Consider the following 27,270-nt stretch of genomic DNA (forward strand, 5'->3'; position numbering starts at 1 on the left):
CACATCATCAAGTTCACCGACGACACGGCCGTGGTGGGTCTCATCAGCAAGAACGATGAGTCAGCATACAGAGAGGAGGTGCAGCGGCTAACGGACTGGCGCAGAGCCAACAACCTGTCTCCGAATGTGAACAAAACAAAAGAGATGGTTGTTGACTTCAGGAGGACACGGAACAGCCACTCTCTGCTGAACATCGACGACTCCTCCGTAGAGATCGTTAAGAGCACCAAGTTTCTTGGTGTTCACCTGGCAGAGAATCTCACCTGGTCCCTCAACACCAGCTCCATAGCAAAGAAAGCCCGGCAAGTGTCTCTACTTTCTGTGAAGGCTGAGGAAAGTCCATCTCCCACCCCCCATCCTCACCACATTCTACAGAGGTTGTATTGAGAGCATCCTGAGCAGCTGCATCACTGCCTGGTTCGGAAATTGCACCATCTCGGATCGCAGGACCCTGCAGCGGATAGTGAGGTCAGCTGAGAAGATCATCGGGGTCTCTCTTCCCACCATTACAGATATTTACACCACATGCTGCACCCGTAAAGCAAACAGAATTATGAAGGGCCCCATGCACCCCTCATACAAACTCTTCTCCCTCCTGCCATCTGGCAAAAGGCACCGAAGTATTCGGGCTCTCACGACCAGACTATGTAACAGTTTCTTCCCCCAAGCCATCAGACTCCTCAATACCCAGAGCCTGGACTGACACCAGCCCACTGCCCTCTACTGTGCCTATTGTCTTGTTTATTATTTATTGTAATGCCTGCATTGTTTTGTGCACTTTATGCAGTCCTGGGTAGGTCTGTATGTTTTGTGTTGTTTTACGTAGTCTAGTGTAGTTTTTGTATTGCTTCATGTAGCACCATGGTCCTGAAAAACATTGTCTCGTTTTTACTGTGTACTGTACCAGCAGTTATGGTCAAAATGACAATAAAAATTGACTTGACTTGAAGGGTGACCTTATAGAAGAGTTTAAAATTAGAGACAGGGTGGATGGTAACAACTTTTTCCTCAGGGTAGGGGAGTCCAAAACAGAAGACATAGGTTTAGAGAGAGAGGGGAAAGGTTTAAAGGGGACCAAAGGGTCAACTTTTTCACATAGAGTGTGGTGAACATATGGAATGAGTTGGTAGAAGAAGTACTGGAGCCAGGGACAATAATACCATTTCAGAAGTACAAAGAGGGGTTAGGTTTATTTATTTATTTACTGAGATACAGTGCAGAGTAGGCCCTTGTGGCCCTTTGGACCATGTTGCTCAGCAACCTCTGATTTAACCCTAGCCTAATCAAGGGACAACTCACAATGACCAATTAATCTACCAACTGGTGTGTCTTTGGACTGTGAAAGGAACCTGCTGTACCCGGAGGAAACCCATGCATTCACGGGGAGAATGTACACAATCCTGACAGGCTGTGGTGGGAACTGAACCCGGGCCACTGGTTCTGTAAAGCATTGTGCCAACCACTTTGCCACTGTGCCATTTAGAGTGATATGGGCTGAAAACAGGAAATTGGGACGACTGGATGGGCACCAAGGTGAGCATGGTCTTGTTGACTAAAGGTTCTGTATTCATTGATCTATGACTCTATGATCTATAATATGATCATCATCATAGAAATATGGAAAGCCTACAGCATAATACAGGCCCTTCGGCCCTCAAAGCTGTGCCAAACACGTCGCCGGCAGCCCATTCCATGCACTCACCACTCTATGTAAAAAACTTGCCCCTGACATCTCCTCTGTAGCTACTTACAAGCACCTTAAAACTGTGCCCTCTCGTGCCAGCCATTTCAGCCCTGAGAAAAAACCTGTGACTATCCACACGATCAATGGCTCTCATCATCTTATACACCTCTATCAGGTCGCCTCTCATCCTCCGTCTCTCCAAGGAGAAAAGGCCGAGTTGACTCAACCTATTCTCATAAGGCATGCTCCCCAATGCAGGCAACATCCTTGTAAATCTCCTCTGCACCCTTTCTATACCTTCCACATCCTTCCTGACCAGAACTGAGCACAGTACTCCAAGTGGGGTCTGATCAGGGTCCTATATATCTGCAACATTACCTCTCGGCTCCTAAACTCAATCCCACGATTGATGAAGGTCAATGATCATGTGTCATGTCATATGACGTAAGCAATCATGGTCTTTCCATGATTGTTCTTCACGAATTTTTTCTACATTGCCATTGCCTTCTTCTGGACAGTGTCTTTACAAGATGGGTAACCTTAGCCATTATCAATTTTCTTCAGATTGTCTGCCTGGAGTCAGTGGTCACATCACCAGGATTTGTGATATGCCCCAGCTACTGAAATGACCATCCACCACCTGCTCCCATGGCTTCACATGACCCTGATCGGGCGGGGGGGGGGGGGGCGCTAAGCAGGTGCTACACCTTGTCCAAGGGCGACCTGCAGGCTCGCGGAGGGAAGGAATGTCTTACATCTACGTTGGTAGAGACGTATCTCCACCCTGCCACCGAATATAACATGATGCCAATGTTGAAAACAGAGCCAGGGGTTAAATGTGTAATGAATATGATGCCCAAATTTGTTATTAGGACCTATCCATTTTAGCTCACTCAGTCTTCTGAGATAAAGGGGAGCAAGAGTGATATTTTATTTGTTGCATGAACAGAGGTTTTTTTTACACATCCACCATTAGGTACAGACAGTTCTCTGATGGCCTTTTCATGCTGGAGTGATTGACAACTTCCTGTGGTTAGCTGAGCTGAATGAAAACACAAAGATCTGAAGGCCTCAATGACAAATGCAGCACAAAGGAATCCTTGGAGCTTTCATTGCTTTCTCAGAAAAAGTGTTTTAATTATTCATTTGTGAAATGATGATGGATGACCCCCAAGTTTGAATCTCATTTTCCGATTTAAGATTTCATCCAAAAAAAACACCATCACTTGAAGCATTTGTTCAACATGTTTTTTAAGAATGATTTGATTTCCCACAATGTAAAGGTTGCAGGAAAATGACTCATTAAGTCTTGGCTTTTGTGAATAAAATGACCTGGTAACTCACCAGTAACAGAGTAATTAGTGAATTACAAGATCTTCCTCACAGGTGGGATTTTAAATATTTTGTCACAATTAAATATCTTGTCTACCAGGTATAAGGAGCAGTGATTTAGAGTTGGTGGGTGGGGGGTGTGGCTAGAAGATTTAGGTTTATTATCTAATGCCATGGTTCGATTGCCTGCTGCTAAACTGTCTTAGCTTTGTAGGGTAGCTCAGTGACAACACCAGTGGATCCACAGTGCCGGCCGGATACAGTGGCTCAATCCTGACCACAAGTGTGTGGAGTTTGCACATTCCCCCAGTGACTGTATGTACTGCATTTCCCTCAGGTGCTTCAGTTTCTTCTGACAGGTTAATTGGTCATTGTAAACTGCCAGAGGTGTTAAAGAGAATTGGGAAATAAGAGGCATTGATTAAGTCGACAGCCAGCACCTTTATCCCAGGGTGAAAATGGCAAATACAAGGGGGCATGATTTTAAGGTGATTGGAGAAGAGTATAGGGAAGACGTCAGAGGTAGATTTTATTACACAGAAAGCTGTGGGTGTGTGAAATACACTGCTAGGGGTGGTGGTAGAGGCAGATACATGAGGAACATTTAGAAGACTCTTATACAGGCACAGGGATGAAAGAAAAATGGCAGGCTTTGTGGGAGGGAAACATTAGATTAATATTGGAGTAGGTTATAATATCGGCACAGCATCAGTATGATGGAAGCAGGTTAGGTTGTCAGCGATCTTGACACCCAGGAACTTGAAACTGCTCACTCTCTCCACTTCTGATCCCTCTATGAGGATTGGTATGTGTTCCTTCATCTTACCCTTCCTGAAGTCCACAATCAGCTCTTTTGTCTGACTGACATTGAGTGTCAGGTTGTTGCTGTGAACCACTCCACTAGTTGGCATATCTCACTCCTGTACGCCCTTTCATCACCATTTGAGATTCTACCAACAATGGTTGTATGAATAGCAATTTTATAGATGGTGTTTGAGCTATGCCTAGCCACACAGTCATGTGTATATCAAGAGTAGAGCAGTGGGCTAAGCACACACCCCTGAGGTGCACCAGTGATGGTCGTCAGCAAGGAGGATATGTTATCACTAATCCGCACAGATTGTGGTCTTCCGGTTAGGAAGTCGAGGATCCAATTGCAGAGGGAGGTACAGAGGCCCAGGTTCTGCAACTTCTCAATAGGATTGTGGGAATGATAGTATTAAATGCTGAGCTATAGTCAATGAACAGCATCCTGACATAGGTGTTTGTGTTGTCCAGGTGGTCTAAAGCTGCGTGGAGAGCCATTGAGATTGCATCTGTCGTTGACCTATTGTGGTGATAGGCAAATTGCAGTGGGTCCAGGTCCTTGCTGAGGCAGGAGTTCAGTCTAGTCATGACCAACCTCCCAAAGCATTTCATCACTATAGATGTGAGTGCTACCGGGCGATAGTCATTAAGGCAGCTCACATTATTCTTCTTAGGCACTGGTATAATTGTTGCCTTTTTGAAGCAAGTGGGAACTTCCACCCATAGCAGTGAGTGGTTGAAAATGTCATTGAATACTCCCATCAGTTGGCTGGCACAGGTTTTCAAAGACTTACCAGGTATTCCATCGGGACCTTTTGCCCTGCGAGGGTTCAATCTCTTTAAAGACAGCCTAACATCGACCTCTGTGACAGAGATCATAGGTTCATCAAGTGCAGCAGGGATCTTTCAAAGTGAGTAGAGAAGGCATTGAGTTCATCTGGTAGTGAAGCATCGCTGCCATTCATGCTATTGGGTTTCGCTTTGTAGGAAGTAATGTTTTGCACACCCTGCCAGAGTTGTCATACATCTGATGTCACCTCCAACCTCATTCAAAATTGTCTCTTCGCCCTTGAAGAAGGCCTCTGCAGATCATACCTGGATTTCTGGTACAAGCCTGGGTCACCAAACTTGAATGCCACAGATCTAGCCTTCAGCAGACAACATATCTCCTGGTTCCTCCACTTCCTGATGTTAAGGAACATCACCATCCTGCACGTGCCCTCTTCTCATTATTGCCGTTAGAGAGGAGGGGCTGGAGTCTGAAGTGTCAAATAGTTTGGATATAGCCCAAGTGCGGGGCGGGAGTTGTGGGGAAAGAGGAAGGAGGGAGGGGGAGAAGAGGATGGGCGAGGGGGGGAGAGAGAGAGAGTGAGAAAGGTAGGGGAGAGGAAGAGGTGGGGGAGAGTGTGGGGGGAGAGGGAGAGAGGGAGAGGGGAGGGAGAGAGAGCCACTGAAGTGGGTCAACAGTTCACTGACTTTAATGAGAACTGTTGCAGAGTTTAAAGGAAAAGAAAAACAATAAACACTAGGCCAATAGGGCCATTAAGTAAAGCGCTCAAGAAAGTGGCATTACTGTAGCTGGAAGCAATAACACCACTCCTTTACAGTGTCTATTGAAATGGTAGTCCTCTTTCCCAGACAAGGATGAGGGTAAGCAGGGAGCATAAATGTTGCTGTGCATTTGGTCAAGTCTTGACAAGGCTAGAATGAAAAGAAGAGAGTTAAGTGCCACTATAATGAAACACTAATTTGCTGGAATCTGCATACTTACAAGCGTGTTTGCCGAACCTATTCTGCAGCCCTGCTGCGTGGGCGCGTAGACCTCACAGCAGAGTCTGGGTTGTGACGTGAAGACCCACACTCAACATTTTGGGATCAGCTCTGTCTTCTCTGCCATTGGATTTCGGAATGGTCCATGAACCCATGAGCTCTACTTCACTATTCATCTTTTACACTACTTATTTATTGCAACTTATTGCAATTTTTTTATGTCATGCACTGCACTGCTGCCATGAAACAGCATAGTTCACATCATATGTCAGTGATAATGAGCATGCTTCCAATTCTGATTCTGAGAATTGAAATTCCTATGGAATCCTGTTGGGACACAGTGGAGACCTTGCCATTCTGATGCAGGTGCCAAGGGCTTGCCAACATGGATTCATTTCCCAGTTGGCAAGGAGCAGTTGGGCCAAACGGATTGGTACCATGTGCTTTGTGGTTCTATCACTCTATGACCCCCCCAAATAGCAACAGTAATCGCACTCCCCCATAGTGAGGCCATATACTGTAGCTCTTTTTATGTTTTACGCCACCCTGAGCTACCAGCCAGCCTAGTCATCATATGGGAGCCCAAGCACGGGAGGATGAACCCTGGGCGCCCTCCCAAGACTATGGTCAACACTGTCTCCTAGAAGACAGCGGCGCTACTAATGTAGGTGAACTGAACACACTGATGAGGGAGAGGGAGAAGTGGAGAGTCCGTCATCGTGCCCGACACTGGCCCCCTAGGCCTGAGTCGATGTAGTAGTAGTAGTTTTTATGTTTTACCTGCCAGACTCAGTGGTTTACCTCACGGTTATTCCTTATGTGTTCAGGTCTGGAAACCTAAACACAACAATCTAGGCTGACACTCCAGTGCAACACAGTCATTCACATTCCTCTCTCATTGCTCACTACCATTCTCCAACCGTTCTCTCAAGTGCAGGTAAGTAATCCCATGCATGCTGCACATGCGTGCCTCTGGCACATTTTCCCTTCTTCCTCGACCATGACTTCTCTTCTACTGTAGTCGACAGAGCCCTGTATCATGCCTCATGTATCTTGCGCACCTCAGCTCTCTCCTGATCAGAGCAAGGATATGACTCCCCATCTTCATTTTCTACCCGACCATACTCCACATTGAGTGGATCATCCTTTGCAATTTCTCCCACCTTCAATGAGATACCACCATCAGACATATCTTCCCCTCCCCTCCATTTTCAGAATTCTGAAGAATCCATTTCCTTTGCAATCTCCTGGACCATTCTTCCATCTTCACCAACCACTCCTTTTCTCACAAACTTTCCCATGCAGTGACTTAAACAGTCTCTTAGTTGAAGCAGCGATTCACTTGGACTTCCTCCAGTCCCATGTAACACAATATGGTACTCTCTACAACAGCAAAACCAAATGCTGATTGGCTGTCTGTTATACAGAGTCTTTTATTCTCCATCCCACTCTGACCTTGCTATTTACATCCTTCTGTGCTGTTCCAATAAGACCCAAGCTAAACTTAAGGAAAATGCCTTCATTTTAGAATCATAGAGTTGTACAACATGGAAACAGGCCTTTTGGCCTAACATGTCACAGAAGTATGGTGTCATACAGCATGGAAACAAGCCTTTCAGCCCAACTGACCAAGATTGACCAAGTTGAGGGTGAGCGGTCATTGCTGGAATTGAACTCCAGACTCCAATGCCCCGAGCTGTCATAGCTGTAGTGAATCATCTAACTGCCCATTTTCAAGCTACCTGCAGAATCAGGAAAGATACTGCTGTTTTGTTTGGTGATCACCATGCTGATGCTCCTGTACATATTTTTAAACCATTATAAGATTGACCTTTCCTGAACACAAAGTCGCATGGAACAAGCTGAAACCAAGAAACTTACTCTTACTTGTCACATGAACAGTGAAGAATCAGATCAGTGCAACTTCCCATTTGCCCCACTTCTCTTTGCTCATTTCTCAACTCATGTTTTTCCGATACATTTGCATTTCACTCTTATTCAACCCAACAAAAAAAAGTGCAGAACCCAACTGAAAAGAGCAGGTTGAAATAACTTGCATTGATCCAAGAGAAGCTGGTGGTGTCTTTTCAAAATCCACATCAGAGGCTCTGATATATTCTCCTTCCCACCAGCGTCCTGGTTTCTTTAACTCTTGTGAGCTCACTCACTGATAGGCTTCAGTTGACTCAACCCTTTAGATTCACCATCTTGCTTCTCTCTATAGAAACTCACACTCAAACTCAATATTTAACAGACTTTGGTCTCATGCCTCGCTGCAAATTCCAGTCTAACACTGGTGCTTGATTGTGCAGTGAGTGTAAGCCAGTTTTAATATATTCGGTACTTCTGGCAGCATTGCTCTGTACACACTGCAATTCTCCTCTGCAATGATTCACTTTTGGCACACGTTTCTTTCTGGCAACTTCAGTGCAGAATCCTTACTTACCTCCAGGACTTTGGATAATGTCCTGCAGTCCTTTGTTCAAAAAGCTAATGGCAGATGTCTTGTTATTTGTATTAATAATGAGTGATGAAGAGAGAGACAGCGCCTCTGACACCTTCACATGGAAGATTTTCAAGAAAATCAACACCTGTCAGGTGTACTGCCTCCAGCAGTATTTTCTCTGCCTCTGTCGCGGCATAGTAACACACCTAGAACCATTTTTATCATGATTAGTGTGAATATTTGTTGACGTGTTGGAAAGAGATGATAAGTAGTTTAGCAAACTAGCTAAGGCTGCCTATAATGAGATTACGAATCCTTGACACAGTCAGTTTCACAATCTAGTCTATCTGCCTTTAATAGACATTGTCAATAGATGGAATCATAGAGCATAGAAGCAGGCCCTTCAGCCCATCGAGTCTGTGCTGACCATCAACACTTGGCTTGCTGCTCTGCGGGGTTTGCTCAATACTGTGCTGTACTGAGGCTGTACTTCTGATTCAGCTGCACTGATGACCAGCATTGCCAATTTCAGTTCTGAACGCTGTTTGCTTGCACAATTTGTTTTTATTTTCTCTGTACATTGGGTGTTTGACGGTCTGTTGCTTTTAATGGGTTCTATTGGGGTTCTTTGTGTTGTGGCTGCCTGCAAGAAGACACACCTCAGGGTTGTATAAAGTATCCATACTTTGATTATAAAATGTACTTGGATACTTGAACATTTCAACCACCCATTGATAATAATCCCATTTTATTTCCCCCAAATTTCAGCCCCCACCCCACGCAAACTCTACCAGTCGTTCACACACTTACCACCCACTCGTCTTTTTGATGTGGGAGGAAACTGGAACACCTTGAGAAAGCCCATATGGTCACAGGGAAAGATGCACATCGATAGCACAGGGGTCAGGATCTATCTCAGCTCACTTGAGTTGTGAAGCAGTGGGCCTAATAGATACACCAATGCAACGTCCGTTAGCTTTTTCAATTAAACCTTTCCAATATCTTCTATGTTAAATATCTAGAATATCACAATAAAACACACAGTTTAGGCTATACATTTTTGCTCTGTGAGAAAATTATTGAATAGCCAATAATATAAGAACGAATTCAAAAGACCCCAGAAAGTCCATCTTGGCACAAGATCCCCACTGTATAAATTGGTAAAATCTCAATAAAATGGAGATTTCATAGAATCTTCAGTCTATTTCCAATCTGATCATGGGTTTAGGACTTCCACATTTGAAAGACCGTGCCCCAGTATTTCTAATTAGAGTCCATTTCAACACACAAAAGCCAATTTGGATCCATTGCATTTCACGGCTCAATCAGTCTACTGTCTACTTATCAAACCTAAACTTCACTGGCTGACCAATCAACTAATGAAGTAATTCCTTAGAAAATACATTTCTATCCATTTAAGACCGTAAGTTATAAGAGCAGAATTAGGCCATTTGGTCCATCAAGTCTGCTCTGCCGTTGCACCATGGCTGATTCAATTTTCTCTCTCAGCCACAATCTCCTGCCTTCTCCCAATATCCCTTCATGCCCTGACCAATCAAGAATCTATCAACCACTGCCTTAAATATTCAAAAAGAGTTGGCCTCCACAGCTGCCTGTGGAAAAAGGTTCCACAGATTCACCATTCTGGCTAAAGAAATTCCTCCTTACCTCTGTTCTAAAAGGACACCCCTCCACTCTGAGGCTGTGTGGTCTTAGACTCTCCTACTATAGGAAATGTCCTCTCCACATCCACTGTATCAAAGACTTTCACCATTCAATAGGTTTCAATGAGGTCACGCCTCATTGAATTCCAGGGAATACAGACCTAGAGCCATCAAACGCTCTTCATATGACAAGCCATTCAATCCTGGAATCATTTTCGTGAATCTTTTTTGAACACTCCAGTTTCAGCACATCCTTTCTAAGTTAAGGGGCCCAAACCTGCTCACAATATTCCAAGTGAGACCTCACCAGTGCTTTATAAAGTCTCAGCATTACATTCTTGCTTTTACATTCTGGTCCTCTTGATATGAATGTTAACATCGCATTTGCTTTCCTCACCACAGACTCAACCTGCAAATTAACCTTAGGAAATCCTGCACAGGGACTCCCAAGTTCCTTTGTGCCTCAGTTTTTTTTGTATTTTCTCTCCAATTAGAAAAGAATTAACCCTTTCATTTCTTCTACCAAAGTACATGACCATATACTTCCCAACACTGTATTCTATCTGCCATTTCTTTGTCCATTCTCCTAATCTGTCCAAGTCCTTCTGTAACCTCTCTACTTCCTCAAAACTACCTGCCCCTCCACCTATCTTTATAACATCTGCAACAAAGCCATCAATTCCATCATCCAAATCATTGACATATAATGAAAAAAAAATTAGTCCCAGCATAGACCTCTGTGGAACACCACTATTCAAAGCTAGCCAACAAGAAAAGGCTCCTTTTATTCCCATTCTTTGCCTCCTGCCAATCAGCCACTGCTTTATCCATGTTAGAATCTTTCCTGTAATACCTTGGGCTCTTAGCTTGTTAAGCAGCCTCATGTGTGGCACCTTGTCAAAGGCCTTCTGAAAATCCAAGTACACAACATCAACAGATTCTCCTTTGTCTATCCTGCTTGTTATTTCTTCAAAGAATTCCAAAAGATTTGTCAGGCAAGGTTTTCCCTTGAGGAAACCATGTTGATGATGGCCTATTTTATCATGTGACTCCAAATACCCAGAGACCTCATCCTTTATAATGGACTCCAACATCTTCCCAAGTTTTCTTTCTTCTGCCTCTCTCCCTTCTTGAAGAGTGGAGGGACATTTGAAATTTCCATGTCTTCTGGAACCATTCCAGAATCTAGTGATTCTTGAAAGATCGCTACTAATGCCCCCACGATCTCTTCAGCTACCTTTTTCAGAACCCTGGGGTGTACACCATCTGGTCAAGGTGACTTATCTACCTTCAGACCTTCCAGATCCCAAGATCCTTCTCTCTAGTTATAGTAACTTCACACACTTCATGATCCATAGCAACTGGAACTTCCACGATACTGCTAGTGACTTCCACAGTGAAGATAGATGCAAAATACTTATTCAGTTCGTCCGCTATTTCGTTATGCCCCACTACTATTCCTCCAGCATCGTTTTCCAGTGGCCCAATAAAAACCTTCAGTCCTGAATTTGTCCTTTTTAATTTTGTCCACCTTTTACAATGCAATTCATCCAGTTGACTGCAATTTTGCCCTGTCAACCCCCTCTCTTCACTACACATTGCTTCTGTTTGTAAACCAGCTACCTCATCTTCAGCACTATCATCTGCCTTTCCTACAATACTTCTTGCATTGTAACACATATATGCCGCTCAGGACACTATTCGCACCATACTCAACCCTTTGATTCCTGACTTTGTCTGACATCTTAACAACATCTGTCTCCACAACCTCTCCATTAACTGTTCTGGCACTCTGGTTCCCACCCCCCTGCAACTCTTGTTTAAACTCCACTGTGCAGCATTAAAAAAACTTCCCGCTAGGATATTAGTCCCCCTCCAGTTCAGGTGCAAACCGTCCCTTCTGTACTGGTCCCACCTTCCCTGGAAGAGAGCCCAATGATCCAAATTTTTTGTACCCTCCCTCCTACATCAACTCCTTAGCCACATAATCTTCCTAGTTCTGGACTCACTAGAATGTGGCACAGGTAGTAATCCTGAGATCACAACAATGGAGGTCCTGCCCTTTAACTTGGCTCCTAACTCCCTGAAATCCCTATGCAGAACCTCATCACTCGTCCTGCCCATGTCACTGGTACCTACATGGACCATGACCTACTTAAGAATGCCGAGGACTCAATCTGAGATATCCCAAACCCTGGCACCCGGGAAGTGACGTACCATCCGGGATTCTCATTCTCGCCCACAGAACCTCCTGTCCATTCCCTTAACTAGCGAATCTCCTATCAGACAGTGTGCTTCTCCTTCCCCCTTCCTTTCTGAGTCACAGAGGCAGACTCAGAGCCAGAGACCTGACCACTGGGACTTTCCTCTGTTAGGTCATTCCCCCCCTAACAGTATCCAAAGTGATATACCTGTTGTTGTTCTATACCTCATGCCCAATGGTAGCTGCGAGAAGATGCCATGATCAGGTGGTGGGGATCCCTGCCTTTTACATTGTTACTGAGCTGAAACCACAACATCAGCTTTAAAATTCTACAGGCCCAGCAATGAACACACTCTCATTCAAATGTAGAAAACTGCACCAATAGAAACATGTTACCCACATCTCACAATGGTAAACAGTTAGAAACAGTCTTAAAGAGAACTGGAATTAACTGTGAAGAGGGGAAGAGTTAATGTTACATTTCTGATGAAATATTAAATCAGCCTCTCCACTGATACCTCCTGGCCTCAGTATGTCCATTGTTTTCTGTTCATGTTTCAAATTTCTAACATCTACAATATTTTGTTTCTGGAAATTGCCATGTACCAATAGAAATGAAGCATACTTTTGGACTGAAAGCCTGTTTCCACCTCTGATTTAATAAGCTTGGCAATGCTTTAATATGTTTCCAGCTAATTGAAGCCATCTGCTTCTCCTACTGTTAAAGGAAAGGGGAAGTCATTCAAATCTGATCTTCAAGCATAGACCACGGTGGCCTGATTAACTGGAACAGCCTGAATTCTGCCGGCTTGCAACTTGCAACCACTGCAGACTGAATGTAATTAGTGAGGTGTTTTTTTTTTCCCACAGTTTAATTTTAATCTACACTGCTTTAGAAAATCAGGGTTTGATTCATTTGATTATTTACTGATTACAAGAGTGGTCTTTAACACCTTTTCTAAATGAATAATCTTCAAAACATTATCTTTTTTATTTGCATATTTTCTTGAGAAAACCATGTTCTTCAGCTCTCAAAGCTCCCCACGATGTCTGCTGTCAGATAATGTTTCCATTTTCTTGCTGCTCTTCCTCTTGATAGATTAAAAAAAAGTTTTTAGTTGAATGGACTAATTGGGAAACAGCTGGAGCGATGTAAAACTGTGTTACACAGCATCTGTCCCCATCACTCCTTCATCTCTTTAAAGCTTAAAAAAATTTATTTTTATCTTTCTTTCCTAGCTCTAACTTGTTGACTCTTCTTCCCTCAAGATATGTTCCATTCACATTCATATCCCATTTTTGGAAGGCCTTATGTTCTCTTGTGGGAGCCAAAGTCATACTGTCATCAGCTTTCCACCCCCAATCTAATGGCCAGACTGAGAAAGTGAATCAGGAGCTGGAGACAACCCTGCACTGCCTTATCTCTTCCACAACCTGGAGTTTCCAACTGGTTTGGGTAGATATTGTCCACAATAACCTAACCAAGAGATTGATGTGGGAATCCCTGCTGCTGAACAGTTGGTCCAACGCTACAAGTGCATGTGAAAATGGGCTAGGCTTCACTATTGCGTACCCAGAAACAAAACGTCCAGCAAGCTGATCAACTTGACCGACAGGCAACGCCTCTCAAGCCAGGGAAGAAAGTCTGGCTGATGTCTAGAGATCTTCCATTGAGAGTTGAGAGCTGCAAGTTGGCCCCATGCTACATGGGACCATCATAAGATCATAAGACCATAAGATATAAGAGCAGAATTAGGCCATCTGGCCTATCGAGTCTGCTCCACTATTTCATCATAGCTGATCAATTTTTCCTCTCAGCCCCAATCTCCTGCCTTCTCCCTATATCTCTTCATGTCCTGACCAATCAAGAATCTATCAAACTCTGCCTTAAATGCACATAAAGACTTGGCCTCCGCAGCTGCCTATGGCAAAGAATTTCATAGATTCACCACCCTCTAGCTAATGAAATTCCTCCTCATGTCCGTTCTAAAAGGACGCCCCTCTATTCTGAGGCTGTGTCCTCTAGTGTTAGACACTCCCACCATAAAAAACATCCTCTCCACATCCACCCTATCAAGGCCTCTCACCATTTGATAGGTTTCAATTAGGTCAAACCTCATTCTTCTGAATTCTAATGAATACAGGTTCAGAAGCATCAAACGCTCTTCATATGACAAGCTGTTTAATCCTGGAATCATTTTGTGAACTCCCTTTGAGCACATCCTTTCTAAGAGAAGAGGCCCAAAACTGCTCACAGTACTCCAAGTGAGGCCTCACCAGTGCTTTATAAAGTCTCAACATTACATCCTTGCTTTAATATTCTAGTCCTCTTGATATGAATGCTAACATTGCATTTGCCTTCCTCACCACAGACCCAACCTGCAAATTAACCTTTAAGGAATCCTGCACGAGAACTCCCAAATACCTTTGCACCTCAGATTTTGTCTCCGTTTAGAAAATAATCAAACTTTTCATTTCTTTTGCCAAACTGTATGACCATATACTTCCCAAAACTGTGTTCACCTGCCATTTCTTTGTCCATTCTCCTAATCTGTCTAATCCTTCCGAAGCCTCCCTATTTCTACCTGTCCCTCCACCCATCTTCATATTGTATACAAACTTTGCAACCAAGTCATTAATTCCATTATCCAAATCATTGACAAATAACATAAAAAGAATCTGTCCCAACAGTCACCAGCAGCCTACCAGAAAAGTCTCCCTTTATTTCTACTCTGCCTCCTGCCAATCAGCCACTGCTTTACCCATGTTACAATCGTTCCTGTAATACCATGGGCTCATAGCTTGTTAAGCAGCCTCATGTGTGGCACCTTGTCAAAGACCTTCTGAAAATCCAGTGCACAACATCAACAGATTCTCCCTTGTCTATCCTGCTTGTTATTTCTTCAAAGAATTTCAACAGATTTGTCAGGCAAGATTTTCCTTTGAAGAAACTATGCTGACTACGACCTACATTATCATGCGCCTCCAGATATCTGACACATCATGTTTAATAATCGACTCCAACATCTTCCCAACAATTGAGGTCAGACTAACTGGCCTATAATTTCCTTTCTTCTGCCTCTCTCCCTTCCTGAAGAGTGGACTGACATTTGCAATTTTCCAGTCTTCCAGAGTGATTCCAGAATCCAGTGATTCTTGAAAGATCATTTTTAATGCCTCCACAATCTCTTCAGCCACCTCTTTCAGAACCCTGGGGTGTGCACCAGCTGGTCCAGGTGACTTATCTACCTTCAGACCTTTCAGTTTCCTAAGAAACTTCTCTCTAGTTATGTAAACTTCACACACTTCATGACTCCTGACACCTGGAACTTCCACCATACTACTAGTGTCTTCCACAGTGAAGACTCAGTTCATCTGCCATTTCCTAGTTCCCCATTACTAACTCTCCAGCATCATTTTCCAGTGGTCCAATATACATGCTTGCCTTTCTTTTAGAATTTATGCATCAGAAAATTTAATCATGAATGAAAAATTTCCCAGTGTTCCATGTTTCCCAGCTCAAGTATGGCCCCCCCTTTCTCTCATCCAGCTCCTCCCCCCACTCCCCCTTTGTTGGATGGACCCCTGGTCTAGTCTATGCGGCACATCCTGACATCTCACCGGGTGCAGGACGGGGTCCAGTCCGTCATGGATTGGGAGGGGTATAGTCCTCAAGAATGTTCTTGTGTTCTGGCTCTTGACATCCTGGACAATTCTCTCATCCAGGACTTCCAGCAGGCACAGGTCTCTGGTGCCTCAGGAACTGTGCCTAGGGAGAGGGCCCTGTCACAGCCATGGATTCTGCTATGGAGTCTGGGGGCTTTGGGCACCGAAAGGGGTCGGCAATCACACTCATGAGAATGTAAGTTAAAGCCAATCAGGGCTTCTTGGTGGTTGTATTTAACTCCCTTCCTTGCATTTCAGTCTTGTCAAGTCTTGACAAAAGCACAGCGATGACAACACTCCCTGCTTGCCTTTGCCTACATTTGGGAAAGCACACTAGTGCTTTAGGTAGACACTGAAAGAGTGGTATTAATTTAGTTTGAGGTTACTGTTTTGAGCTGCGGTGACGGTACAAGTTTTTAGTAAGTGGCCCTGTTGGGCTCGCGTTTATTGTCTTCCGTTGTTCTGTAAAGTCCCAATTTAAACTGGGCAAAATGGGCTTCCTGAGACTGCATCTCTCCCTCTGCACTTGTGCCATCACCGGTCTTGTCAATTCTACAGCACTAGCAGATTCTCAAACAGATCTCTCATATGCTGAAAGATGAGTTCTTGAACCCTTGATCTCCAGTCTACCTTGTCGTGGCCCTTGCACTTTATTTTATTTAGAGATACAGTATAGACCAGGCCCTTCTGGCCCAACGAGCCACGTCACCCAGCAACCCAACTATTTAACCCTACCTAATCACAGGACAAGTTACAATGACCACTGCACTACTGTGGCACCCAACTTTATGTGTAGTGCAGACAGACTTTATCTGTGTAGCTGCACCACACTTTCTCGATAGCTGCAACACTGCATTCTACATCCTGTCTTTTTTTTACCTTCTCAATGTACTTAAAGTATGGCATGATCCATTTGAATCAAACAAAATTTTTTTGCTGAATCTTGGTACATGTGAGAATAACAAAACAATATAAAGAGCAATTCTTCTTCCTAGCAGAGCATCCATTCAGTCCCATCACCCTTCTCCTTATTTCAAAGTACATTTATTATCAAAGTATGTATATGTTATACAACCTTGAGATTCGTCTCCTTACAGGTAGCTACAAAACAAGAAACCCAAAAGAACCCATCAAAAAAAATCAACAAACACCCAAATGTGCAGAGATGGAAACAAGAGCAAATTGTGCAAACAATAAAAGTAAACAAATAGCATTTAGAATGGGAGTCCTCAGACACTGGAGCAGCCAGTGCAGGCCCGCAGCCTCTGCCTCGGTGCAGCACCTAGCGGAGTGAACATTGCGGAACCCACAGGCATGAAGCCCGGAGCAGCCTGCAGCCCGCAGTCTCTGCCTCAGTCTCAGTGCAGCAAAGAGCAGAGCAAACGTTGCATTTTCCTCATGCAACTTGCTCTTTCACATGCCCATTGACCCTCTATTGGTTCATTTTTGCCACCACCTACAATTACAACGCCCATTTAACATATCACTTTTCAATATTAGAGGAAATCAAAGCATCCCCAGGAAGCCCATGTACTCAGTTCCAAACGCTCAGCATACTAAATTAATGCTTCAGGTCAATGACCTTTAATCGAATCAATTTATTTTTGCTTATTTTCTCTATCATTTTCCCTCATATAATCTACTTGAATTTCTCCTTTTATATCGGAATGATATATTTCACCATGGATAATGCTATTACAGCTCGGGGCATCAGAGTTCAGAGTTCGATTCCAATGTCATCTGTAAGGAGTCCGTAGTCCTCCCCCAGAATGAGTGAGTTTTCTCCAGATGCTTTGGTTTCCTCCCACAGTCCAAAGACGTACCAGTTGGCAGGTTAATTTGTCACGGTAAATTATCCCGTGATTAGGCTAGGGTTGAATTGGGGGCTGCTGGGCAACATGGCTCGAAGGGCCAAAAGGGCCTAAATAAATAAAGGAAAACCTAACAGTGTGAGACTGGAGTTATAGAGCAGAAAAATAGATTGTCCTCACTAAAGAACAATAAGGCAGATGAAATATTAGGGCAATTTAGAAAGTTGTTATGGTTCTTTCAGTACTAGACTGACATGAAAGTCCAGATCATTTGCCTGGGTCCTAAAGTCAATGTTGAACATTATGGTTCAGAAATAAGACTCCTCCAGCTGAACCAAACATTCTCAGTTTTGTAGTCACGCTGTGAACAGGCATAAGGAAGTTAGTGATTAAAAATGGAAATGTCACACAGACACTTTCTCCAAGAGTAAATCATAAAACTCCTTTTAAGATATCATGGTTTATGGTCAACACGTTTGACTGGGCTTGATGCCTCATGTGAAATCTTCCATCAATAGAAATCTCCTCACACTTGCCCAAAGCTTGTAGCTGTAATTCTATTAGCCTCCACATTACTTTCTATGGTGTTTTGTTTTGTAACTCCAAAAACTTAATCAAAAGAAAAAACTAAGACACATTCTCCTGGGATCCCATGTTTTTCTTTCGATTAGTTTTAAGTTTTAGAGTTACATAACAGTGATGACGAGGAAGTTTTAAACAAACCCAAGACGACTACCTACCGTTGAAGTGCAGCACGTATTTTTTTGTTCACAAGGGGACAGAGGCAGTCGAGTTAAAACAAAATGCAGAAAACAGATGAAATTCATGGGTTCATAAACAGCGAGTACTGGGGGATAATGATCATAAACTTAAAAAATGTACACAAGTTTTTCCCAGCTCTCCCGTGTTTCTTTTTCAATTAGTTTTTGGATTTACAAAACATAACACTACGCACACAGACTAATTGCTCACCATGAAAGTTGTTTTGTTTCAGTCAAGATTGACCTTAAATTTACACTTTCTAATTCTTTTAAGGACAAGAGTTACCAAGACTCATTGCGCCCTGAGAAGAAAAAGAAATACTTCATCACTATCTTATAACAGGTGACCTTTTATTTTAAAACAGTGACACCTGATTCTAGATTCTCCCACAGGAGGAAGCATCTCCAAATCCACCCTGTCAAGTCTCCTCAGGATTCTACCAAATAATGTTGGAAATGAACCTGCCAAACTTAAAATGCCAAGCTTGCATTATAGATTTAGTCACATTATGAATGACACAGCATGAAATTGAATTCGACATTTCTAGAATGTTTCAATAACTCTGTGGTTTGATATTGAATATTCTGTGGTTATTTGGTCGTTTTTTTGCCATTTGCACAAATTGTTCTTTTATTTGCATGTTGGGTGTTTGATGTTTTCATTGAACAGGTTCCATGGTGTTTCTTTGTTTCGTAGCTGTCTGTGGGAAGACAAATTTCAGGATTGTATACTGCATACATACTTTAATAGTAAATGAATTTTGTATCTTTGTATTACTAGAGAGATGCTAAGAAACTGAATTAGTTAGGATTATGATTCTGTGTACAGAGTGATTCACTTTCAGTGAAAAATCATTTGCAAAGAAAATCTGTTTCAAGACAATGCCAGTGAATCATGGAGACATGTTTCAGCCTGCTTACAAAACTTCTAAATATATCTCTCCTGAATTACCCTCACTGCAGTCTGCAGCCTGTAATTTCCCTTTAAGCAACATACTTTTGAATTGTCTTAATGAACTAGCAATTGCACGATCTCCTGAAGACTTGGGGAACTTAGCGCCCAAACATGCAGATAGGGCACATTTGAGTGGATGAAGATACATCGCCATGGCCGGAAAAGAGGGAGGAGGGGAGGGCTCCAAGCCAGACTGAAATGCCAAGCAATGAAAATTCCTCACCCCCACATCTTGTTAGCAAATGTACAGTCACTGGATAACAAGGTTGAGGACCCAAGGGCAAGATTGCTGTATCAGGGGGAAATTAAGAATTGCTGTGTTCTGTGTTTCATGGAAACATGGCTTACTCAGGACATGCTGGATATGTTGGTAAGACCCAAAGGCTTCTTGATACACAGAATGGATCAGACTGTTGATCTGGAGAAGGCAAAAGGTGGGACCTGTGTTTCATGATAAACTCTTGTGACAAGAATACACATAGATTAAGATGTTAGCTGTCCTGTGTGATCAGCAGTTGGTCTGCCACCTGTCTTCAGGAGAGAGAGAGATAAGGAAAACAATGGAGCAGCATTTGGAGATGTGTAATGAAGGGACGGGAGAGAGAGTAACAGAAGGAGGGAGCTGTCAAGAGCGGCTCCCCCTTTGAACCCTGAACTGTTTGAAGTGATGGACAGGCGATACCCCAGCAGGGGGATAAAAAGGGACAGGTTCGCTAAGGCAGGACACACACGACACCCGAGGTAACAAGACCCTGGAAGCGGTGCGTCTCTCACAAGTCGGTGGGAAGTACCGGGCCATAAACGCACAGGGTGGAAAGGCATGATTGGCGGGAACCTGGTGTGTGTCCACCCTTGCCTGGGTGCCAGGTTCAGCGCAGGGAGACGATCGTATCTGGAAACGGAGGGGGTCACGGTCGGTGACCTCAGATGACATCACAAAGGACTCGTTCGAAAGCTGACTGCGAAGGTCTGTGTCTGGAAGCCCTGAATATTCATTTGTTTTTGCTCTCTCTCTCCTTCCCCCCCACTGTCCATCGCTACGGCAGCGATTACTGCGAACTGAACTGAACTTTGCGTTACTTTGAAACTGGTCATTTACCCTTAGACAACGATAGAGCTTGATTGATCCTGTTATCTTAATTCTGTGTACATGTATGTTTATCATTGCTGAACTGTTGCATTCATTATCCTTTTGATTAGAGTACTGTGTTGCTTGTTTCTTTAATAAAACTTTCTTAGTTCTAGTAATCCAGACTCCAACTGAGTGATCCATTTCTGCTGGTTTGGCAACCCAGTTACGGGGTACGTAACACTCTTTAAAGTGCTTGGCAGTTTTGTTGCATTTTTGTTCCCCCAGTCTGGAGCATCTAACAATTAAGTGCTGACCATTCTACTTAGCATGAGAGCTCTTCGTGATCCTGACCCACAGTTAAAATACTGCCAAAAGCTGATGCTAATCAGGCACTCGAAATATTGAATGCTGCCATCACCAAACAAGAAACAACCCACCCTAATGCATTTCAAATCATAGCTGGGGACTTCAATCAGTTTGTTTGAAGAAATTTCTGCCCAATTATCATCAGCAAATAACCTGCAGCAACCAGGGGTTCCAACACACTCAAACACTGCTACACTACAATTAGGGCTGCTTAATGTTCCATGCCTAGACCACAGTTTTGGAAATCTGATCACTTGGCTGCCCTTTTCCTACTTGTATACATGAAGAAGCTAAAGAGCAAGGCTTCAGAGGTAAGGAAAACAAAGAGGCGGTCGTGGGAGGCAGAGGAGTGGCTATGGGATAGCTTTGAGTTGCTGGACTAGGCCATGTTCAAGGACTCAGAGGATCTGAATGAATACACTATGGCTGTAATGGACTTTATAAAAATAGTTGTAGATGAGTGTGCCCCCACAAAATCATCCTATGTCTTCCCCAACCGGAAGCCCTGGATGAACTATGAGATCTGCAATCTGCTGAGTGCCAGATCAGATGCCTTCAGGTCTGGTGACTAAGTAAGGCACAAGATGTCCAGATATGATCTTCAGAAAACTATCTCATGCGCAAAGTGGCAGTTCCAGACCAAACAATCACTGAAGGATGCTGGACAGCCATGGCAGGGCTTGAGTGCTATCATCTCTTATACATGTGACAGCAAGGTTTTGCTCCCGGATGAGCTCAATGCCTTCTGTGCTTGCTTTCAAAACATGGAGGAATCATCACAAACTCACACAGACCCTGATGACCCTGTGATTTCAGTCTCAGAGGCCAACGTGAGAGCACCCTTTAGGAGGGTGAACACACGGAAAGTATCCAGCCCAGATGGGGTACCTTGTTGAGTACTAAAGACCTTTGCTGACCAGCTGGCAGGAGTGTTAACTGATATCTTTAACCTCTCGCTTTGGCACTCTGAGATACTCACCTGCTTCAAGTAGGCTTCAGTGTTCCCTAAGAAGAGCATGGTAACCTGCCTCAATGACTATCATCCAGTAGCATTTAAGTCAACTCTGATGAAGTGTTTTGAGAGGTTGGTAATGAAACACATCAACATCTGCCTGAAAAGTGACTTGGATCTGCTCCATCTTGCCTATTGGCACAACATTCCATTTCATTGGCTCTGCACTCAACCCTAGAACATCTGGATAACAAAGTTGCATACATCAGAATGCTCCTTATTGACTACAGCTCAGCATTCAATACTATCATCCTCTCTAAACTAAGCAGTAAACTTCAAGACCTTGGCCTCAATTCCTCCTTTTGCAATTGGATCCTCAATGTCCTCACTTGCACAACATCTCCTCCATGATTTCCATCAGCACAGGTGCACTACAAGGCATATAGGAGGGAGATTGAAAGTCTGGCTGAGTGGTGTCACAACAACAACCTCTCACTCAATGTCAGCAAGACCAAGGAGATGATTATTGACTTCATGATGATGAAGCCAGAGGTTCAAGATCCAGTCCTCATTGGGGGAATCAGGGGTGGAGAGGGTCAGCAACTTTAAATTCCTTGGCATTATCATTTCGGAGGACCTGTCCGGGACACACGTCCTGATCGAACGTAATGCTTTGGCATCCAGCATCTGGCAGCCACAACGGGAATTTTGACTCTGTAGAATATCCTCAGCTCATGAAAAGATTTAGCTTTTCATGCAGAAGCTGTCCTTGCCAACATTTGTAAGTCTGGGATTAGAAAACTGAGTCAGGTATCGCACATTGTCTATTCCTCAGGCTCCCCATGCACCTTTTCAATTGTGCGCTCCAAGATCCCCATTTTGTCGAACAGTGTTTCCCAACCTTTTTTAGCCCAATGCCCATCTAAAGCACCTTCATGCTTGCCAACACCCCTCTTAAGCACAATATACTTTCCGGCGCCCCACTAGTGTGAAAATATGTCTACCGTATGCTAACATTAGAAAAATGATTCTGCTTTAAATTTTTCTTTTTCTTTAAACCTAGCTTACACAGTATCTGTAGCAGCACGCAAAGGAACGGGGAAGTGAAGATGAAGACTATCACAACAGCGAAAAGTATGTTGACAAGGATTCAGATTAGAATCTGAATGTTAGTCGGGATGGAGCTGGTGATCGGCAAGCTACCTTTATTCTATTCCATTTAGTGCGATTGACCAAACACATAAGGTCTCATAATCCCCAAAGACGGTTCTTGACCGCACACATGAAGCTGAAGTCGCTTTGAACACTTTAAGAGGAATCATTGGGGTCGGCAGGTTCACTGATTGGCTCTATTTCACTGTTTGGTTCCAGCCAGTGCTGTATCATTGCACAACCTGTTTTCCTTAGACCTGTAGAGAAAGTTGAGAGGGTGTACTTGACCTACCAACTGTTAAATTGCATGAACTCATTCCATGCCGCAAGTCAAAGGGAACCGTTGGGCATGCTGGTTGCTAATTGATGTATCTCCAATCATGTCTGTTTGGTTGGTAAGGTTGGAGGAGATGGTCAAGTTTCTTACCGATTGTGATGATGAGTGCTCACTGCCTGCAGAACTATGGTTCTTCCTGTGATCCAGTACCACATATTTTATTTTGGAAGTGCCTCCTCCACTAGCGGTCGGTCAGGTCTCGTGCCACAAGTGAGGGTGCTGCTTACTGCCAACCCCCCACCAAGAATCTTAAATGCCCCCCAACGACTTCGAGTTCCCCTAACACCACCACTCCCCCACCCCCACATAGGATAAATTACCGCTCCCTTTGGGAATCACTGTCTAACACAAGGTCCCAGACCAAACTGATACTTACTGCCATCCTAAACTGCCCTACTAACCCAACCACTGGCCCAAGAGCTCCCCAGTGCTATAGCACTCACCCAGCTTACTCAAACCCATCAGCTGCCCTTTGTTTGCCCCTCTACCAATCCCCAATGCCGTGCAGTCCCTCCAAGTTGCAGTTTCAGGGACCCTCTCTAACTCCACAGCAGCAATACCCTGACCCTACCTGGGACCCCTCTCTCAGTGGCCAATGACCCACATCCACAACTGCCTGATTTACTCTGCATGCTCCGCGGAGATGAGGAATGCATCGGAAAAGCACTTTGCCACATACAGCCTGAAAGTTGCAGCAGCAGCAGGTGGTGGAATGAATCATTTATTGACCTGCTAACTGCATCATTAGCACACCTAAACAGCTCTGATCTCTGGGCCATCTGTTTCTGTCTGATGGGGAAGGAGGAGTTGGAGACAGGAGCGACGGGAGAAACTGCTGACATCCCATCAGGGTCTACTGGAACACAGAACAAGACAACACAGCACAGGGTTTTTGCCCAACCAGTCTATGCTGACCATGATTCTGATCTGAATTAATCCTATTTGCTGCACATCGTCATCTATTTCCTGCCTGTTTGATCATGTCTGTCTGCTAGTCTCTTAAACAGTGTCATATCTACTTCCAACACCTCCCCTGGTAGTGTGTCCGGAGAATAAAAAACTAGCCCTTTCTCACATTTAACTTATGCCACCAGTATCTGACATTTCCGCCCTGAGAAAGAGACTCTTGACTATGCACCCTTGCATAGTTTTATAGACGTCTATGACCCCAGCCTCTTGCCTCAGAGGAAACAGTCCAAGTTTACCAAACCTCATTAGTACATAGAACAGGGAACAGTACACAGGAACAGTCTAATTTATTTGTGTTGAACCAAATAAATTAGTAATCAAATGGCCAAATTAAATAATACATTATGCCTGCACAATGTTTATATTCTTCCATTTTCCTTACATTCATGTGCCTACCTAAACACCTCTTAAAAATCCCCGATGTATCTGCCTCTATCACCACCCCAGGCAGCATATTCCGGGCACCCACCAGTCACTGTGTAAAAAACGTGCCCCTCACATCTCCTCTGAAATTACCCCCTCACCTTAAATGCATGCCCTCTGGTATTAGACATTTCAACCCTGGGAAAAAAGATACTGTCTGTCTACTCTGTGCCTCTCATAATCTTGTAAACCTTTATATCAGATCTCCCCTCAGTCTCTGCCTCTCTAGAGAAAACTACCCAAGTTTGTCCAATCTCTTGTTATAGCAAATACCACCTAATCCAAGCAACATCCTGGTAAGCCTCTCTGCACTCTCTCCAAAGTCTCAACATCCTTCCTATAATGGGACAACCAGAAATGTGTGCAATACTCCAGATATGGTCTAAATAGAGTTTTATAAAGCTACAACTTCCTGACTTTTGAATTCAATGCCTTAACAAATAAAGGCAAGCATGCCATATGCCTGCATAATCACCCTATCAACCTGTGTAGCCACTTCCAGACCAGAGAGCTATGAACTTGGACCCCAAGATCTCTCTGCTCATCCACAATGTTCACTGTCTTGCCCTTAACAATGAAATGTGCAACTCTTCACATCTCTCCGGGTTGAACTCAATCTGCCACTTCTCAGCTCTTATTTGCAACTGATCTATACTCCGCTGTATTCTTTGGCAATCTTCTATGCTGTCCACAACACATGCCTCTCTACACTTGCCTCTCTCTATAACCTGAGGTATATCCCATCAGGCCATGGGACTTACCTGCCTTAATGCTCTTTAAGAGAACCAACAGTACCTCTTCCTTTAGCTCGAAATGCTCTAGCATATTAATACACTCAGCACTGACCTTTATCCTTGAGTATTCCCACCAGTTCACTAGTCTTGTTCCTGATGCATGTATGGAATGCCTTAGGATTCTTTAGTCCTACTTCCCAAGGACTTTTCATAGCCCCTCCTGACTTTCCTAATGCCCTCCTTGAGCTCTTTTCTGGCTTCTTTGTAATCCTTTACATACTTTTCTTTTTTGACTAAATTCATCACCTCTATCAGCATCCACGGCACTCTTCCCTTGCCATCTTTGTCCTTCCTTCTGACTGGAACATCCCTGTCCTGTACACTGTATAGTAGTTGGTCTTTAAACACCCTCCCCATGTCAGATGTACTTGCCCAAAAACAGCTGCTTCAAGTTAACTCTCCCTCGCTCCTGCTGAATTGTTGTTCCTTTTCGTGCCTTGTGGCACTTTGGTGGCATTTTTGTCGTTTTTGTAACATTTGACTATTTTTTATGAGGCCATGTTGCTAGCTCGATGCCCAGCCCATCACGGATGGAAAGCGTGCAAGGTAAGGGCAGATTCAAACTTGGGACCACCTGCTTCGAAGTCCAGTGCTGAGGCCACTACACCACAAGCCGGCACAGTTCCTGCTCAATGCTCTTGTAATTTTCCCTGCTCCACTTGAATACTCTCCTGCTAGGTCCATACTTATCCTTATCTTGAGTGATCTTGAAAACCTAAGGAGTTGTGGTCACTGTTCTCCCACTGAAAGGTTGGTCACCTGGCCAGGCTCATTACACAACACCAGGTACAGTACAGCCCCTCTTCTTGTTGGACATCCACATATTGATTTAAAAAAACACTCCTGCATGCACCTAAAACTCTGTCCCATCTAAACCTCTTGCACTTCGAAGGTCCCAGTTTTTATTAAGGTAATTGAAGTCTCCCATGACAGCAACCCTATTGTTTTTACACCTTTCCTTAATCTGTCTGCATATCTGTTCCTCAATGTCCTGGTGGCTATTGGGTGGAGGGAGGGGGGAGGAATGTTTCTGTACCCCATGAGAGAGATTCCTATTTTTGAGTTCAACCCATGTAGACTCAATGGATGAGCTCCCCATTATGTCCCCTTGGAGTGCAGCTGTGATATTGTCCCTCATTAGTAGTGTAACTCTCCTCCTCCCAACTCTTTTACCTCCTCCTCTCAACCAAGTCTCTAATGGCCACAACATCATAATTCCATGTACTGATCCATGCTCTAAGTTCATCACCTTTACCTCTAATACCCTTAACATTAAAACACACACACCTCAAACTTTCCATCCTGTTGTATCTATTACTCTGCTCCTGCCTATTTTTACTGGCCCTGGCATCTACCTTCCTCTCCAGCCCTTCACTTTCTGATCTGGTGCTCTGATTCCCATCCCCCTGCCAAACTAGTTTAAACCCTCCTGAGTAGCACTGGCGAACCTCCGGGTCAGGATACAGGTTCCCCTCCAGTTTGGGTGCAATCTGTCCTCCTTGTACGGGTCTCCCTGCCCCAGAAGAGATTCCAATGATGTACAAATCTGAAAACCTGCCCCTGCCCCTGCCCCAGTTCCTCAGCCACTCATTCATCTGTACTATCATCCTGTTCTTTGCCTGATTAGCATGTGGCATGAGAGTAATCCAGAGATTACTTACAACCTCAGAGGTTCTGCTTTCCATCCTCTTTCCGAACTCCCTATACTCACTGCACAGGACTTCCTCCTCCTTTCTACCTATGTCATTGGTGCCAATATGCACTGGCATTCTCTGGCTGCTCACCTTCCCCGTTGAGAATCTTCTACAGCCACTCTCAGACATCCTGGATACTAGCACCTGGGAGGCAACGCATCAGCCTGGCACCTCTTTTGCGGTCACAGAATCTCCTGTCCTTCCCCATAACTATTGAGTCTCCTACCACTGTCGCTCTGGCTGTCTTTACCCTTCCTTGCTGAGGCTCAGAGCTGGCCACAGTGCCACTGGCCTGGCTGCTGCTGCTGTGCCCTGATAGGTCACTCTTTCTCCCCTCAGCAATATCCAAAGGGATATACTTGTTACTGAGGGGAATGATCACAGGGAAACCCTGCACTGACTGTTCACTCCA

This window comes from Mobula birostris, chromosome X, assembly GCF_030028105.1.
Source record: "Mobula birostris isolate sMobBir1 chromosome X, sMobBir1.hap1, whole genome shotgun sequence".
Lineage (NCBI taxonomy): Eukaryota > Metazoa > Chordata > Chondrichthyes > Myliobatiformes > Myliobatidae > Mobula > Mobula birostris.